Raw genomic sequence first — 19,282 nt, forward strand, 5'->3', positions numbered from 1 at the left:
TAGAGGGTAAGAGGTTTTCACAAACACTAAAGAAAAAAAAAGCTTTGCTGAGGCTATAGACAATAAAGAACCAATTAACTACCTCATCCCAGAAACTGAATTGCTGGCCATTAAAAAAAGATAGCACCAATCCAAACTCTGCCACAGTGATTAGAAACTTAAGGTACAGTATATACATTTTCTGCTCAGCACTTAACCTAATGGTTATAATGAGGATATCTAAGTGACTGAGGATATTATTGGTCAGAGGGTCACCACAGAGCCAGACAGACAAAGCATAACTAGAAAATATGGGGGTATTTTCACATAATGTTGTACAAGTTGTCTTCCAATACAAATAGAGGCACAGAAGAAAAAAAAAAATTGCTACACCCTTTAGAAATTCTTCACATTAATATACATTTCAATAAACCACAAAAATACAGTGGTAAAAAACAGGATTCATGAGTGATGAAGGGTGGGAGTATAAAACTCGGTATTTGGGAAGACTACTTAAAAAGAAAAGAAAAAGTATATCTGAATGTAAGCTACAAAAAGAACCCCCAAAGGGGAGGAGGAATTATTCACACTGAAGAGCTGTTTGCAATCTTCCATCTCTGCACTTGCACAGTTTTGTGCCTGGAGGACACACAGACCTTTGCTTCTGGGACATTGCTGTGGATTCCAGGGGAGGGAGGGAGGGAGGAAGGCAAGAGAAAGAGAGAAAAAAATGGGAGCGAAGGAGCAAGAGAGAGAGAAAGAGAGAAAGAGAGAAAGAGAGAAAGAGAGAAAGAGAGAAAGAGAGAAAGAGAGAAAGAGAGAAAAGAAAAGAAAAGAAAAGAAAAGAAAAGAAAAGAAAAGAAAAGAAAAGAAAAGAAAAGAAAAGAAAAGAAAAGAAAAGAAAAGAAAAGAAAAGAAAAGAAAAGAAAAGAAAAGAAAAGAAAAGAGAGAAAGGAAGGGTATTTGAAGAAAAGGAGGTCTAAGGACAGCTAGGGGGATGTATTTCTCCAGCACAACCCTCCTTAAACAGCAAAACTCTCAGAAATACAGGATTGGAGCCCTTTGAAAGCTGCCTCCATCTCGCAGCAGCAAAGATTAAAACCCCAGCAGTTCCCATCCATAACTCTCCCTGTTTGGCAGGGGCATCACAGCACTGCAAACACGGAGACAAACAGAAGGTGTCAGCTTAGTAATTTCCCAGCTCTGCAGTGAGCAGCATGGAAAATACGTGAACCTCTATTTCATCCTCCACATCATAGCCAAACTTGGATCTCCAGCAAGAGAGAATTCAAGCGTTTCTTCCCTGTGAGGGTGGGCAGGCCCTGGCACAGGGTGCCCAGAGAAGCTGTGGCTGCCCCTGGAAGTGTCCAAGGCCAGGCTGGATGGGGTTTGGAGCAGCCTGAGATAGTGGAAGGTGGCCCTGCCCATGGCAGGAGTGTGGAACAAGGTGATATTTAAGTTCCCTCCCAGCCCAAACCATTCTATGAACTAAGCTGTTCCAGTTTTTGAAAGACGGGGATAGGAATGTAACACAAGGAGTGTTTTAGAATATATATTAAAACACCAAGTGGAGGGTGGAACAAAGCTAATGAACTCAAAAGAAGACATCTGAACAAGTAGTTCATTACCCAGATTCCTGCATGCTCAGAAATCATAGATCATTTGCTTTCACCTAAATGTCCATTATCTCTGCTTTGTTTGGGTTGATTTTTGACGTAGAAAGACATTATCCCTGCTAAGATCTCCTGACAAAGATTTAATGCTGCCATTTGTCGTGGTTTAACTCAGCCCCACACAGCCTCTCACTCACTCCCCTCGCCGTGGGGTGGGCGAGAGAACTGAAAGGATAAAAGTGAGAAAACTTGTGCATTGAGATAAAGACAATTTAATAAGGAAAGCAAAACCAGACATGCAAAACAAGGAGTCCATCCTCCACTCCCCGTGGGCAGGCAGGTGTTCAGCCAACCCCAGGAAAGCAGGGCTTCATCACATGTGGTCACCAAAACTGATGCCTTAAGGAGCTGGAAGAGAGGCTAGATGAAGTTAAAAGGAATGAAGTGGATATTTATTAAAGTGCCTTCACTTTATTTATATCTTTATTTATATCTTTATATATAAATATTTATTTAAATATGTATATATTTCTATTTAAATATATATATTTATTATATAGGGTATATTACGTATGTTTATATTTTATTTATTTATTTATATTATATATAGACAGAGAGAGCCTTCAAAGGCCACACCCTGGTGGTACTGGAGCCACAGTCCTGGCTCTGCCTGGGTGGCTCCAATTTGGAAGCAAAAGAGAGCTTGGTCACAAGATCTCACATTTTTATGTTTTAGTCCATTTGCATCTAGGAGTTAACTGTCCAGTTAATACCTTCAAATTATGAAGTTTCATCCTCCTTGCTCGCTTGCCCACCCTCCTCTTCTCACGTTGTTTATGCTTTGGGCCTGAAGTTTGAAGAGATTGTCCTTGAGTCTCCAAGCTGGAACAGGATTGTTTTGTCTTCACCTCCCTGTGAAAAGATCCCAGTAACATTTAATATAAAGCTAAAAGCTGCACACCAAAGCAGAACAGAAAGACTTAAAACCTAAGGTATCAGGAAGACAAACAACTTCACTTTGAATGCCTCCCTCTTTCTTCTTCCCACAGCTTCATATCATCAAATATACGGTATGGAGCATCCCTTGGGTCACTTGGGGTCAGCTGTGTCCCCTCCCAGCTCCTTGTGCACTCCTCCCTGGTGGGGCAGTGCAAGGAGCAGCAAAGGCCTTGGATCTGTGTGAGCTCTGCTCAGCAACAACAAAAACATCCCAGCATCATCAACACATCCGAAACACAGCCCCGCACCAGCCACTGGGAAGAAAATTAACTCCATCCCAGCCAAAAGCAGCACACCATTTAGTAGCCTTTCACAGATAAGGAAATATCTCCTTCATCTTCTTAGCAAAAATCTCTCCGCCCTCCCCTGCTGACAGAGTGTAATTCTCCAAATCTGCAGTTTCAAGTGAAAGCGAATCTGATTTTGACTCAGGCTCCAGATGGGTCTAGCTGTAAAGATATTGTCATGTGAAAGATTAGGCGCTAGCTTAGACAAAGAGGTGTTCAGCTGCAAGCTTAATAGCCTCTGAAACAGCAACTGCCACCAAAGAGCTTCCAGGTACTGATATTGCTATCCATAATAACCACGGGATTGCAACAGATGATGGAAAGGCTGGAAACTCCCCGTGGGATTCAGGGCTCTGCACAGAAAGCTGCTAAGCCCAGCCAGAGCTCGGAGTCCTTGCAGGGTGCCTTTGTCCATGCAGTGACAGTCAGTGGAGTTGGCTCTGGGGTGCCAGAGGGGTGGGAGGCTGTGTAGGGACCCCCATGCAGGTGACCTGGGGCTGGGGACCTGGGACAAAAGGTGTGGAAAATGCAGGAGCAGGGTTAATCCCACCCATCCGAGCCACTGCTCTTCTCACCACTCCGATCTCGCACAAGGCTCAGCACCTATGCGGCCAAAGCAAAATTAAGTGAAGGAGAGATGGAAAATCTCAATTGCAGCACCAGGCCTGGATGGAATTGTCACCTCCTGCCCCTGAAACCCCAGAACAAATCCCAGTTTGAGAGCTGAGAAGAATCCCACTGTGCACACTGAATTGGCCTCCTGGCCCCTGCAGCTCAGAGTCACCACACAGCACATCCTGGAAACCCTCTGCATCCCAAGCGTGGGGAGGCCAGTTACACCCCAAGCACTGCCCTGAGATCCTAACTCTGCCTCCGCCTCAGCCAAAATGAGGCAGCTTGGGCAGGGGGTGCAACAGAGAAGCCACAATGCCCACGTGGCCTGGACATGATGGTCACAGGTTTGAAAGCCAGTCCTGGCTCCCACTCAGTGGGGACACAAACGAAACCTTTTGAAGCACTGGTGTGTCAGTTTGCGGGCCCCACATCGGGCAACTCCCTGAGGGCTCCTCTGACAGGGGGAAACCCTCCTGAAGCAGTTCTGTGTCAGGAAAAGCAGATGCACAGGACTTTTTTGGTCTTCAGGTTCTTGTTTTATTGTTATCATGCCTTCAGCACACTGTCTGCACCCAGACCTTGCATGCTGGAAAACAGCACAAAAATGGCTCAAAACCTCGTGTTGCAAGGCCTTTTTAAGTCTAATCAAAAGCTAAGCTACCCAATTAAGAAATGACACCTAGATTATTTCCCTTTCTAACCCAATAACTGACCCCTAAAGACCCGCAATGCGGATTTTTCTGCCCAATTACAAGATACCACCCAAACCCAAGAGGAAGAAGGAAGAAGAAGAGAGAAGAAAGGAACCCGAGACAACACCCTGTATCCTCCATCTTGTACCCATCTAGAACATGCTAAAAATCCTCAAACCTAAATTTCTCACCCATGTGACATACTAAACTACTCTCTACAATCCCTACAGTCTATTTCACACATTTGTGGTCTCTAGCTTACTTTGAAGCTTTGGAGGCCTTCTCCATGAAGGAGGGTCAAAGTCAGTGTTTTCCTGGGGGTCAGAGCACCCCAGGGCACACAGGGGGATATTCCCCTTGCCCTGGGTTCCCACACTGGTGAATTGACCAACTGGGTGCACCTGGTCAGTGCACCCACCACTAGTGTTTGTTAGTATAGAAAGTTTTAAATTTTTAGTGATTAGGGTTTTCATGTTTTCCCCTCCTGTTTGAATTATGAATTTGATTGCTGTGTTCAACCTTTGTTGGCTATATTGAAGTAGATAAGGTATAAATATTATGATAATTATGTTGATATATATGTTTATTTTTATAAGTTTTTTTTATATTGGTGTGAAGCTTAGCTAATTAAATAGATAATTTAATTATGATTTTTTTTTAGTTTGGCTATATTTTTTTTTAATTGTATGTTTTTATGTATAGGTAGGGAATGGTTGGAAAGGTTTATGTAATATATTTTATTAAAATCTTTATACTAATGTTTATGTATTAATAAAAGAAAATTAATTGGGTTTTTTTTGTAGAGTTGTATGTTTGGTATTTGCTGGACATGGAGTTTGTCAGATGGATGCCAGGAGTGCTGAATGAGGCTTGTCAGGACCTCCAAACCCAGCAGCTGGTGCAGCAAGCCAAGCTGAGCCCCCCTTCCAAAAATCTCAAACTACCACCGTTCTGTGTTACAAAAAAGAAAAAAACCCTTCCTCCTAAAGAAATACTGCAAAGGGAGAAACTTCTCTGCTACTTGGCAGAGCTCCTGGAGAATGAGCATTCTCAGGGATGAAACAGGGGCTGTGAACAGCAGGAAAAGCTCTGTGTACCTGTAAAATGCCATGAAAGAGAATCCAGTATAACCACCTCACACAGGTGAACAGAGACAGCTCAGACTGGGAGATGCCTCAGCATCCCTTCCACTTCATCCTAGAAAATCCTGCACCCCTGAAAAGATCCCAAGCTGGGAGCAAAGAGCTGGGCTTCCAGGGCATCCCATCCATCACTGGGGAGACACATTCCTTCAGGGCACAGATGTGACCTGTGAGTCCCACGTCACCATCACCCCCTGCCCAGCCCACGTCCCCACTGAGGTGTCACTGCCCAGCCCCATGGAAAACAAATATCCAGAGGGAGGGGGATGCTATTTTTTTTTACCTCAGGCTAATGAATCTGTTCTGCTCAGTAAGGAGTCACACATTACACATGGAATTGTGGAGTTCAGCAGTATTCCCTGGCACAGCCATGCAGGTGGAGCTGGGAACCACTAAATTAAAACCCTGGCAACCATTGGCAGTAGGCAAACACCATGGCTTTGGGAAGCAACAACAATAAAAAGGCAATATTTATAGGAAATGCTGCAGCACAGCCAAAACATGCAGAGCTTAAAATGAGGACTGTTTTCCCTGTTATCCATCTTGCCTCACGTCCAAGAAGCCAAAAAGGATCAGGCTAAAGGTACACTCTTATTTTTTTCCTGATGGATCATGCAAATACAACATTACTATGGGCTTACACCACACCAACACGTACACAAGTGTAGTTGAGGGGTTTTTACACAGACAGCAGGAGGAAAGTTTAGCTTCCCTAAGTTCACTTTAGGCAAGCAGACCGCAGAGCTGATGAAGTGTGGGATAAACTTTGTGCAACTCTTCTTTGTTGCAATCGGTGATGAATAGATAATGGGGTTTAAGGGCTCTGAAAAGGTCACCTGCACCATCTCCTCATCCTAAAACAGGAGCCATAAACCATCTCCATGCCTCCCCCTGTGCACACTTTCATGTTTGTGGAGCATCCGGCACAAAAGAGCTCCTTGCTGATGGACACTTTGATGATTTAAGTGTTAAATAACAGATAGGTGCTATTTATGTGGAAATTATTTGTGTTGGGACAGAGAAAAGAAAGCAGCATTTTCTCCAGTGCCTCTGCCTGCCTCACCTGCACTCTCACTGCTCATCCATCTCCCAGGATTGCCTGGAACATTGCTCATGTAGGAGCATTTTCAAACAGCTCACATTTTCTTTAGAAAGTCAACCTGTTCAGTAATGGCTCATTCTGCTCCTCCCACCCCCTGCTACAATACTCTCCTGGGACCAAGAGGGGAGAAGATTCAGCCTGCACTGGAAAACAGCTTCATGTACATTAAAATATCACCACTTGCAAGTCTGATGCCACTGCAACCTGCAAAGCCAGAAATAGCAGCTTTTCCCCAGGGGAATAGAGAAGGACAAATTTCCAGCCTCCCAGAAGGGCTCAAGGAATGCAGGTGCACTTAGTCCTGCAGTAGCACAATCTGCAACAGCAAAAATCTTACCAGAAAGATGGGAAAACATTGGCTGAGGTCATTATATTTTAAATAATGTCCTTGTACACCTGTACAGTGGATCTGCAGCTCAAAGATTAAAATAAAACATTTTACAGAGATCAAAGTGATAATCCCACGTCGATCATTTTCCAAAACACTGAAAGAACTTGGTGATGAAGCATTTGGTGGTGTCAGGGACCTCTACGGGGTGCTTGGGTAGGAAACAAAGAAATCATAGAATTATTTGGGTTGGAAGACACCTTAAAACCCATCTCATTCCAACCCAGGGACACATTCCCCTAGGACCTCGTTGCACAGAGCCTCATCCAAATTGGCTTTAAACACTTCCAGGGATGGGTAATATTTCCTTGGAGCCAGTCATCACCTCAAAATTACAAATAAAAAGACCTCAAAAATGTTTACATAACCTCCTTTCCCATGATAATCAAAATCCATATTTCCATTTTCAAACAAAACCAGTTTTTCCTATCCACAAAGGTACAGGATTCCTGACTCTGCCAAAATCATCTCTTAAAACTCATTCAAACCATTCCAGCCTGCATGTGCAGAGGCTTAGACACTTCCAAAGTTATGCAAAGAATTGGGACAACCAGGCAATCAGACATCTCCAAGAACACTCTGGTGTCTTGTAGGGCTAGAAGATGATGCCAGGAGTGCAGCCCATCCCTCCCAGAGGTTAGAGAGGACAGGGAGTTGGCACAAACTATCAACAGGGCTGTTGGCAGTGGGAAAGGTGATGAAAAAAAACAAGGATGAGTCTTGCACAGGCTTTTCCTCCCCACACTGAAGGAATTGCATGGGGAATATGGGTGTCGATCCTCCTGTGCTTACAGAATCATATCCCAAAAAGCTGGAGTGCAGCAAGAGGAGCCACAGCACCCAGGGCACGGGGAGCAGCTGACTCTCTTCCCTCAGGGGCCAAAAAGCCAGCAAAATTGCCTGTTCCCAATGAGGAAGGACACTGCAGGAGGTCTCTGAGACACAAACGGAGGGCAAATCAAAGCGAGCCCTCAATTCACCCCTTCCCCTGGTGCTTTCCGGCTCTTGTGGCCCCCCAGGAAAGCACTGGCAGACCAGCAGCTCTCTCCAGGAGACAGATCAGGACTGCCAAGGACTAACAGCCATCACAATTCTTCATGCATCAAGTTTTGGAGATTTTTTGGAGATCCACACGGCTGTAGGAGCAGCAGCCAGGCCCACAGAGGGATGTGCCATGTGACTGTATCACCTTTTGGGAAGAATTTACTGTTCTCTGCCCCAGGAAACCTGGAGGGGACAAGGCTCCTTCAACACCACAGCAAGTGAGCTCAAGCAAGCAGACAGATTTTTAGGCAGGAAGCAGCCAAAAGAGCCCCAGGAGTTAAAACCAAGAGTTACTAACTCCAGCTATCATCTGCCTCTCGGCGCCATCACAGCAGCACACGGTTTTGCCTTTTTGCTGGCAAGATGAGAGGCTCAGTGAAGCCAAGCAGAGATAAAAGTATTTCACCGAGCAGAAACTACTCTTGGATGACTTTCAGTGACCTTCCCAGTCCTCCCAGAGACACTCAGGAGTGCACACACACATCCCCCCCCCCCCCCACCCCGCTCTGCCACGGCTGGGGCTGTCGCCCTTTTGGCAGCCCCTGGATCCAAGCTGATGGAAAATGCACTGGATGCAAGAGGAGAGCACAGTGGCACTGCTGCAGAACAGGAGCTGGATGCAGCAGTGGCAGCAGCAGCAGCAGGAAGCACCAAATTCCCATTTAAATAAAATGCCAAAAGGCAGTCAGCGAAAGTGACATTTATGGTGTTACTACAAATGCATTCAGTGGGAAGCTGAGTAGCAGAAGCAGGTTGGGGGGAAAAAAACAAGCTGTAGTGAAAACTGCCATCTGTATATTGTGCCCCATTTTTAATATTCTGTATTCTCATAAAAAGTGTTGTTTCTGTCACTATTCAATCTCCCAAACTCACATGGAACACTGTTAAAAGTCAGCAGTGTGTGAAATGGTATTTTAAAATAAATGAAACCCGCTCGCAAAGCTGCGGAGGAATATTGCAATGCCAGGGTGCTGACAGACAGGCATTGAAAAGTAACAACCGTTATCATCTTAAAGCAAAGCGGATTAAATAAAAACCCACAGCTAGTGGTGCATTACCAAGTCTGATATTGACACAGCTGCCGTGGTGGTTATTTTTCATTGTCTCATCAAGACAAAGCATCACGGGATATCAATCTTCCCTCTGTCAGGCCATGCCTGCTGTAAAGTTTTTCGTTTACATTTTCATTATATCCCTTTTATCTCAGCTGCCAGCAAAAAAATATATATATGTATTTTATATATATACACATGCATCTACATATATATATATATATATATGTGTGTGTGTGTGCATCTGTAAGTGTGCACGTACTTTTGGGAATGCTGAGACTGGTTCACCTTCCACATTGCCAAGACACAGTCTCCAGCCATGAGGATGCTCCCAAGACAAAGCAAACCCCAACTTGGTGAGCTGCAAGGACTGGGTTACATCCCCTCCAACTGGGGGTGGGGCAGAGGTGAGCTAGTAAAAATCTGACATTTTCCAAAGTGTGATCTCCTGTGTGCTTTCTAGCCAAGAAATCCAACCCACACAGCTGCCAGTGCTGGTGAAAACACTCCTTCCTGTAACCATGTTTTTCTGGGTGGACCAGCCACATCTGTTCTGCTACCAAGCTCAATTTGGGGCATGGAGAAGAAGAAGAAAACGAAGAAGAAAATGTAATTCTCCTTGGAGGGCACTGGCTGTCTCATCAATATTTGGAGTTGTTACATTTCTCCCTAGCTCTGCAGGTTGGTCTCTGCATCTGATCATTCCATGCTCTTCTGTCCATCTTTAACTTTTCCAGCCTTGCAGCACCACCCAAGTGTTTGCAGGAGAGCCTTGCCAGGGCAGAGAACTCCCCCCGAGCATCCCAGAGCCTCACAGAACTCACCTGTCCTTTCACTCCCACTAACAACCCTGCTCTTTCAAGGCATGGGACAGAGCCAGCTGTTTGCAGCTGGCCACAGCATTCCTCAGAGCAACAGGGAATGCAGGAAAAAAAAAAAAAAAAAAAAAAAAAAAAAGTGTTTTCCCTTATTCATAAGAGAGCTCCATCTTCCAAACCTATCCCAAATAGCTGTTGTGGCTGCTCCCTGAGCTTATGATTTAATTAAGTGCAGCCTTCGACATTTCTGTTCTTGCGCCTCCTCAGAGGCGGCTCAGCGCTGCCCGGTACAGCCCTTCACGAGTAGGAACTCTGGGAAACGTAGTTCAGAGAGGGAACATGGGGCTAAAGCAGCCACAGGATGCTGGCGGTGCCCTGGGAGAGCTACAAAACGGGCAGAATAAACAGCGGAGCTCCTTGGGAAGGGGCTGCAAACAGGTAAGTGTGGAAGTGACCACCAGCAAAACCCCCACACCACGCTCCTGTGACCCTCTGCTGCAGAACAAACCCCCCTTCCTTTCCTCAGCTCCCAAAGCCTCTGCAATGTTGGGCACACGCCTTTGCACCAGCCCACGGGTGTTTTCTCTCTGGTTACTGCTCCCTGTGCTGAGCAGCAGGAGGAGAAGGTCGATTACACCTTTTGCAAGCCAGGAAGGGGCTCTCTGCGCTGGCCTGGATGGGTTTTCCCCATCAGGGATCCTCCAGAAAACTCGTCAGCATCACTGGCATTTGTCCTGAGGTCAAGCCTTCACTGCTGGCAGCCACAGTGCAAGGTAAAGCAATCACAGAATCACAGGGTTGGAAGAGACCTTCAAGACCATCGAGTCCAGCCCAGCCCCAACACCTCAACTAAACCCTGGCACCCAGTGCCACATCCAGGCTTTGTTAAACACATCCAGGGATGGTGATTGCACCACCTCCCCGGGCAGCCATTCCAGAACTTTATCACCCTTTCTGTAAAAAACTTCTTCCTAATATCCAACCTGTATTTCCCTTGGTGCAGCTTGAGGCTGTGTCCTCTGGTTCTGTCAGTGCTGCCTGGAGACAGAGCCCAACCCCACCTGAGCACAGCCACCCTTCAGGAGCTGTAGAGTGATGAGGTCACCCCTGAGTCTCCTTTTTTCCAGGCTGAACACCCTCAGCTCCCTCAGTCATTCAATTCCTCCTCCAGTCTTCCCTGCCTCAGTTTCCCCAGCGCTGAGGACAGCATCCCTGGGCACTCCACAATCCCTCTCTTCCCATTTCCCCGCTGGAAAGCCCCTGGCAGAAACGCCCATCCCACCGAAGAGCTCCACAACCCTGGGATGCATGTCCTTGATCCTGCTGCCAGGAGCATTCCCTCTCTTATCCCCCTAATTCTTCCTTCTTCCAAAAAACAACCAGCCTTCCCAAGGTGTTTTCATTTCAAGAGAGGATCATTAACCCCTACAAAAGGAAAATTTCTGGCGGTTCAGCGATGCTCCAGCCCTCATCACTGCATCCCTCCGGGCTCAGCTGTGTTCCCGTCCACTCGCACCCAGCCCAAATTCGACCCCAGGTCCCGCCCCTCCAGCCCGGGGCCGCAGAGCAGCAGCATTTCCACCTTCTGCACAGCACTCGGCACAGCAAAGGGTTACACCCGCTCTTCCAGCAGCGTTCCCTCCCTCTCTTTCCCTCTCTGCGAGCAGCAGCAATTGCCATTCTGCATCCTTAATAGCAGCGTAATCAAAAGTTATGATGCATTTTTCAGTAATCACAAGAAATGATCCCCACTTAGCGTTAAGTAAAGCAAATTTGCCACTGGAAGGATAAAAAAAAAAAAAAAAGAAGAAGAAGAGGAAGAAAAAGGAGAAGTCAAAAGCATTTCAATTTTCATTTGAAACGAATGAGTCAGAGTCAATTTGGTAAAGCAGTTAACAGCAGCTGTGCTCCCCTTCCCAGCCCCTTAACAGGTACAATTTGCTTTTAACAAACAACCTCGCAGAGGTCTCTGGCACCATGTTAACACAGTGGCATTCAACCCCTCTTGCTGTTGTGTATTTAAATTGGGTAATAGAGTCAGGCAGAGGAGATCCACCATGAATCTTAAGAAGTGCAATTTGACAGCATCTTAAAACAACAACAACAAAAAAAAAAAAAGTGGGGGGAGCCTTTATAAAAAAATAATAAATGAGTTTGAGAGCAGATTTTGTTGGGTTATTGCAAACAGCGTATTAAAAACAACAGAAGTCTCAGAAAGCCCCAGGACAGCAACAAGATCCCAGCAAGTTTGGTCCCAAACCTGGGGTTCTGAGCACTCTGGACACCTCAAAGAGCTCTGCAAAGCAGGGAAGGACATTTGGCAGCCAAAGCATCCCCAGCCTGGGTGTATTTGGGGTACTTTGCCCCGCACCAAGAGATTCAGTGAAAGGCTGTGTGTCAGAAAAGCAACAAAACCAAAGCACAACAGAGCTGCACAACTCATGCTAAGGTTGCCCCAACCCCTCAGGGCATCCCACAGTCTCATAATCTGAGCACTTGCTTGCAGAGAGGGGAATCCCTGGGCTGGAATGAAAAGTAGAGATATGTGATGAGCCTTCACACCCCTTGTTATCCCTCCTGACCCCAGAGCAGCCCTGTCCTTCCCTCACCTCAAACTCAGGCCCTTGACAATGCCCTCATCTCACTTTTGGTCCAGACAGTCATCATCTCTCATTCATTTGTTCTTTGAAGAAATCTCATTTCATTACTTTTCAGGCTCCTGAGCTTTGTGGGGTATTACAGGAGGTCAATGAAAAATTCATGTTCTCTGTCAGTAATTGGCATTTTTGTTTCCTTTTTTTTTTTTTTTTTTTTTTCTCTTTTTAGAGGAAGGAAAGCAAAGAAAAGGATGTGAGTGGGGCAGACTGCAATGTGAGTGGGTATCTTCTGCTGGTTATTAAGATAAAGTCTCTCATATTGCTCCTGGCCACTGTACTCTGGTGCTTGCTCCAAGCAAGCCCTGTAATCCAGCATATTGAAATCTGAAAGCATTCCTGGTACTTTCATTAGAGGGACAAGTAATGAAAGCAGACTGGACACACACAATTATTACAGTGTAATCCTCTGGAAATGAAGTCAATGCAATCACCCGGCATTCTGCTTTCTTCTCATTTTTTCGACTTCAAGTAAGTGCTTCCCAAATTCCAGCTGAAGTTACTGTTACAATCAATAGCACAAGGGCTCTCAACATAAGACTCAATTAATATGATGCTTGCAAGTGCTCCCCTATTGATCCCAGGCTGGTCTGAAACCCCAGGCAGCACTGGCACCAACTGCAGCATTAGCAAAGAAGACAAATGCAAAATTGGGGGATGCCAGCAAACTAAAAGGGGCAGCAGACCTCTTTAAGGATAACCAAGGAAAAGAGAAACCCCTGAAAGCATGGGACACTCTCCAAAATTCAAAATCTGCCTGCCTGCAATCCACTCTGTTGGATTTGCCACCCACAAGCTTGAGACCAGGATTTCACCCACCCAACTTGATGCCTTTTCAGGCTGACCTAAAAACTGAGGCCAGATAAAATTAAGGGAATAAAAAGGTGTTATATTTATTGAAGGGCCTTCAGAAACATTTAGGGCAGACAAAACCCCCCCAGGGGCTACACCCAAAATGGATGATGGGTCAAGGATTTTCACACTTTTGTAAATTTGCATACTGGGGGAAAATCTTCCAGTTACAGTTTCAGGTAATGAAGTCTTTACCCCAAGTTTGCTCTCCCCAATTCACTTTTGTTTCCATCTCTAGAGGCCTGAGGCAGTGAGGTGACCTTGATTGCCAGGCCTGGAGAGGAATTGCTGTGTCTGCCCAAAATGGGAAAGCAGCAGCTCACGCTGTGTGTGGAGTTTAGAGCTAAACACTAAAGAACTACAGGACTACAAATAGACGAAAAACAGAAAAGGCAAAATCCTGAGGCATCAAACTCAGGGGAAGAAGCCCAGCTCAGCCACCCTCAAAGGCCCCGTCCCGCGGGGCTGCGCTCCCCACGCTGCCGGCGGCGAGCTCGCTGTCAGCTAGCAGACAGATTGCTGCAGCCAGCACCACCAAGGCTTGCCATGATTGCATCTATTAATGCAGCGCATCTGATTCACCTCCAAGGCCCCGGCGCTAGGTGACAAATAGGGACAGGCTTCCCCGCCTCGCCGAGCGCGGCCCGCGGCGCTTACCGCCCGCTCGGAGCCCCGCGGGCAGCAGCGGCAGGGACCGGGACAGCGGCAACCCACATGGACCCTGGGGACAGCCCCAGCAAAGACAGGAGATTGAGAGCTGTCACTCACAGGTGGTGGTCCCAGAGATTGCGCCCCAGCAGGTTTTCTCACTTGGAGGGTATAAAGCGGCCCTTGTCCCCTGCCCTTGCTGCGATCTTCTCCTGTCAGGGCTGTCCCCAGTCCCACCAGGGAGATCATTCTGCTGGCCCAGTCTCTCCTGCCTGATGCCAGGAACACCCTTGCAATTCCACGTGTTCCCATTTGCTGCTGCTTGGGATCTACATTTCCCTGAGGCCAGAGGAGGATCTGCTCCTCCAGACTTGTCACCTCCTCCAGAATCACCTCTCCTAACCCACTGGCAATTCCCTGGGACATGGGCTTCCCTTGAGCTTCTGTGACTCCAGGCCCAGGTTCTCCTGGTACCACCTGTTCCACAGGCACTGGAGGAGGCTGCCCAGAAAAGTTGTGGATGTTCCATCCCTGGAAGTGTTCCAGGCCAGATTGGATGGGAGTTTGAACAACCTGGTCTAGTGGAACACATCCCTGCTCATGGCAGGGAATTGGAACTAGGTGATCCTTAAGGTGTTTTCCATCCCAAACCATTCCAGCATTCCCTGGTACTACAACCTGCCCCATGGCTGCTCTATCCAGGCAGGGGGAGCATTGCCCTGTGCTTTCTCAACTCACCATCCCTTTGTACTTCCTTCCAGCTGCCCTTTGTCCACCACCTCATGCACTGAAAACCAGAGAAATCACAATTTTACCACCTCAACCGAAGATACAAAACATCCCATGACAAAGCAAAACCCTCCCCATTCCCTACCCCAACCTGCTGCCTGACTTCCAGAGATCAGCCAAGCCCCACTGCAGCCTCCAGGCCTGATTTACCTGGGGTGAGGCTTTCCTGCCTTAACCTCCTTCCCCAGCCCCACACCTTGCTCTGTAGAGCTCGTGGCTCCCCTGCCATGCCTGTGGCAGGAGAGAAAAGCCAGACAGGCATTGCTCCAGCATCATCTGCTCCTCAGCCAGGGTGACGTCTCCTTGCCAGCAGCTGCAACCCAGGGTCTGGGCAGGGGGGAGGCATGCAGGCAACCTGAAGGTGGACACTTAGCACATTTATTACCTGCTTATTAGATACCAGGCTCCCATTATGATGAATTGGCTGAGTGATGGCTCCCGCCAGCTCCCGGTGCTCAGCAAGGCTCTCTAATTCCATTTTGCACAAGCTGGGCCAAGGCGAAATCGTTTCTGAGAGGAAGGAATAAGCAGTTGTTTTTCTCCTGCCTCCAAAACAATCTGACCCTCTGCACAATCTCAGCAGGACCTTTCCTGCATGCACTGTCTCTCCTCCTGGCCATGTGAGTGGTTTAGATTAGATATTAGAAAGATATTAGGTTTAGATTAGATATTGGGAAGAATTTCTTCCCTGTGAGGGTGGGGAGGCCGTGGCACAGGGTGCCCAGAGCAGCTGTGGCTGCCCCATCTCTGGAAAGGTTCAAGGCCAGGTTGGGTGGAACTTGGAGAAACCTGGGATAGTGGAAGGTGCCCTGCCCATGGCAGTTTCACCCTGAACAAAAGGACTTGTGCCAAGCTCTGCAGTAAAAATACCACATCCAAGAGCCTCCCAGTAGAAAAACTGCAGATGGGAACAGGTATCACGGGATTAAAAAGTCATTAGATGGCGCAAAGGCTTTTCTGGGAATGGAGACAGCCTTGAAAGACATTCCAGAAAACTGAAACCCAGAGAGACGATTCTGCGAAGCAAAATGATAAGAAGATAAGGAAATTCTTAATTGTTCCACAAAACCACTGCTCAGCTCTTTTTTATCTTCCAGAAAACTGGAATCCAGGAAGGAGGCGATTTTGCGAAGCAAAATTACAAGGAAATTCTTAATTGTTTTACAGAACCACTGCTCAGGTCTTCTAAAGGCTGTAGTGAAAGTCACAGCCAACAGGAGGATGGTTTTGAGTGCCTCTCCCGAGGGCTGTCACTCCTCTTGAGATAATTTCTTCTGTATTCCTCAGTCCTGTAGAAACCTGTCCCAATATCCTTTATCCCTCCCTCAGGCCAGATTAAAAACTGCGTGCAGGGGCAGAAAGTTCAAAGAATAAGGAAGCTGCATTCTCACCCAGCCACTCCCAGACTGGGTGTTTTACACATTCTTGGGCTTTTTCGGCTAAATTTGATCAGTGAAAGCAATCTCTGGGTGCTGAGTCCAGTAGAAATGACCAAGCTTTGCTAAGCAGAGATATTTCATCACCGTTCACCTCTGTTGGCAGGAGAGACATTCCCATGCTGTGGTTTCACAAGTGGCACTGACTGAGGGCAGGCAGCAGCGTCACTTGTCCTGAACACAGGGCAACTCCTCGGTCAAGGGACACTGGCTGTGAGGTGGCTTGTGATCCTTGGAGGTTGGCACGTGTCAGTTCTTGGTGGCCAAGCTGCCTGCAAACCAAGCAGAGTCACTGGTGTCAACAGTCCAGAGAGAGCTGCTCGGGGACTTTTACCTCCCTCCAGCTTTACCCAACGAGGTCCTGCGGACTCTTTTCCACCAGGCCCCCACTTCACCATTCCAAAGGAATTATTCACACAGAGACAGACAGGATGAGGAACCTCATTCCCAGAGAGCTGAGCACAGAGAGGTTGCTGTGAGAGAGCTGAACACCTGCCCCCCTTAGGGATGGGCTCCGTGCTCCAAGTTTCAAGTTTTCCTCCCATCGCTGGAGGGCCCCGAGCCCCAGCCCGGGGGAGGACCACACGTTCTACATGTCCCTGCTGAACTGTTACACATTTCTGCTGTGTTCCTCAGGCAGAGGACTCTGCTAGCAGCAAGCAGGAGAGGAGCTGCCATCTGGGACTGCATGTGCTTCCCAGACAGATGGCTGCCTATTCTCGTCGTGTTTTATTTCGAGCAATGGTTCATGCAGCAACAGCGCTAGTGTGAAAATGGGATGTGACAAGATGTGTATTGCTTACACCTTCTGGAAAGTTCAGATAAAACCAAGATGTACAGAATGTAAGAATCAATATAATTAGGTAATTAAGAGAAACGAAAGCCCCCTGGTTTAATGCTGCATTGTGCTGGTGTGTGTTGCAGGCTGTGTATGTATACATACATACATATGTATGGTTCCACGTTTGTGCATGTCCACACTGCAAAACCAGTGAGAAATAATGAATGTATACATCCAGTCATTAAAATAAACACAGCTACCTGCTCCAGCAGGCGTTTCAGACAGATCTGCTGACAACCACACACTCTTTCACCATTTTCACAGGGCAGGAAATTCCCTCTGTCATGCTGGAGCAGGGCACAGGGAGAGGTCCTGGTTCTGCCCCCATTCCTCAAACGTTTTTTCCTGTGTTCTGCATTGCAGAACACCAACATCTAGAAATGTCAGCAGAAAGAAGAGCAGCATCACATGCACAAGCTCTCACTGGCTAAGTTGGGGTCATTGCCTTGCTCTCTGCAGAGTCAGGAATTCAGCTCTGGTGAGTATAGGGACACACATCCACAGAGAGCTTGACAGATTCCCCAAGTACATAGGAGTGGTGAAACACAGATATAAAACCTGTTTCCAAGTTGTTTTGCAGCTCAGGTTGCAATGAAGGTTTGAACCAAACGTGTTAAAAGCCACTGGTCACACATATGGAGCCTGCTGGAAGTTGACTTCCCTCCCACATGGGAGCCCTGAGCAGCTCACAGCCCAACAGCTCTCATCTCCCACACACAGGAACTCACACAAACTCAAAAGAGGAGGAAAAAGATGGCAAGAAAAGAATCCAGGACAAAAGTACCTGTCACTTGGCTGCCCAAAGGCACAGGTTCAGGTGCAGTGAGCTTCTGGAAGAGGCTGCTGCTGTGCTCAGGTACATCAGAGGCTGCATTTTCTTCACGTCCTGCTTCTTCAGCCCCAAGAGCAGCAAGGGTCCATCTCATTTTGCACCATGTGAGACACTGTGGGACTTAGGCAGAAGAGCAAGTGAAAGAAAAGTATTGGTTGAGCCACACCTCAACATGCAAATCCCAAACAGTGAGGCCCTGTGCTCATGGCCCCAAAGCCCATTTTCTAGGAAGCCCAAGAAAAGCAGAGACGTCCTCTAAAATAGCAACGAGGAGCTGTGTCTATAATCAAAGTTCATTAAAATGGGCTAATGCAGAGCAGCTGGTGGTGAAAGACCCAAATGGAGTGTAGCATGCTGAGGTTATCAGCATATAAAGTCCCTGCAAAGTTATTATCAGGCAGGCAAGAGTAAATTATGCAGCTCTCCTAAGACTAAACTGCAGGATTGGGACTCAGTGAGGGGTGGGGGGCAGCAAACATGGGATCCTGGCCCTGTGTGCACAAATGCCCTGTGCAGGGACACCAAATCATACCCTGAGGTAAGCTCAGGGATGCACAGCAGGGAAAATTCAGCTGAGGAGCAAGAGATGAGCCAAGCAGGTCAAAGCACCCTGCAGGCAGGGATCCAAGGGTCAGACCAGCAAGTGAAAAACCTGCCACCTCCACGCCCCCCATAACTAACTCTGAGTCAGCAAATGGGGTTTTGTACTTTCAGTTCCCAAAGTACAGCCAAAAGGACGCTGCGCAGAAACCAGACCGTGTTCGGGGAGTTTTGGCAACTCTGTCTTTTCATCACTTTGCAGTTCCCTGGGCGTCACTCAGAGTGGAAGCCTTCAGTCCGGTTCCCGTTAGGTGTAGATGTGATTTCACACTTCTGCCGAGACAGGTACTTTCTGTGCTGCTGCTGGTTAATTACTCGAGGATGAATCACAGCGCTCAGCAGGGAGGTGGGGCAGGCAGAGTTGGCTGAGCAGGTCTGGAGTGGGGAGGAAAACATCTCCGCATCAGGCGGGCGGGCACACGTGTGCAAGATTCGGGAGGAATAAATTCAGAGAGGAGCCGCAATAAATCTCCCAGCCTGGCCACTGCGGTGGGAGTTTCTTTTCCCCCTCCCCGCAACAGGGAAATTCTGCTCTTTCCACGGGGGGTGGGAAGTGGCACAGGGCTGCATTGAAATGTAAATTCACTCAAATTATTAAGCACAAGAGAGCAGCTCCTGCCAGCCCTTTGTTCCGCAGTCAGAATGTGTAATCTAGAAGAATAAATATAGTCAGATATCAGCTAAACAAAGAGACCCGGGGCCATGCATATTCAGCGACCCTCTCCCCCAGGACATCCCTTCCCCCTTTATCAGGGAGGCTCTTTCTGCAGTCAACAATTGTAGATCAAAATGCCCTCATTAACCAGGGCTGAGCTGCAAACCTCTCGCTGCTCCGTCCTGAGGGTGGGTTCCTTTATTTCTCTCCAGGAGCAGAGATGTTCCTAGCCCCTGGTTACCTC

At 47.5% G+C, this 19,282-nt stretch overlaps 1 long non-coding RNA gene across 1 annotated transcript; it reads right to left on the reverse strand.

Annotated features, from left to right (window-relative positions):
* Window positions 1-1,908: 1,908 nt before the first annotated feature.
* LOC128811580 (uncharacterized) lies at window positions 1,909-18,791 on the reverse strand. Its single transcript, XR_008438392.1, has 3 exons — window positions 17,736-18,791; window positions 2,366-2,504; window positions 1,909-2,000 (listed from the first exon to the last, which is right to left on the reverse strand). It is a non-coding gene; the product is annotated as an uncharacterized LOC128811580 (long non-coding RNA).
* Between the last annotated feature and the right edge of the window lie 491 nt (window positions 18,792-19,282).

The sequence above is a fragment of the Vidua macroura genome, chromosome 9 (genome assembly GCF_024509145.1).
Source record: "Vidua macroura isolate BioBank_ID:100142 chromosome 9, ASM2450914v1, whole genome shotgun sequence".
Classification (NCBI taxonomy): domain Eukaryota; kingdom Metazoa; phylum Chordata; class Aves; order Passeriformes; family Viduidae; genus Vidua; species Vidua macroura.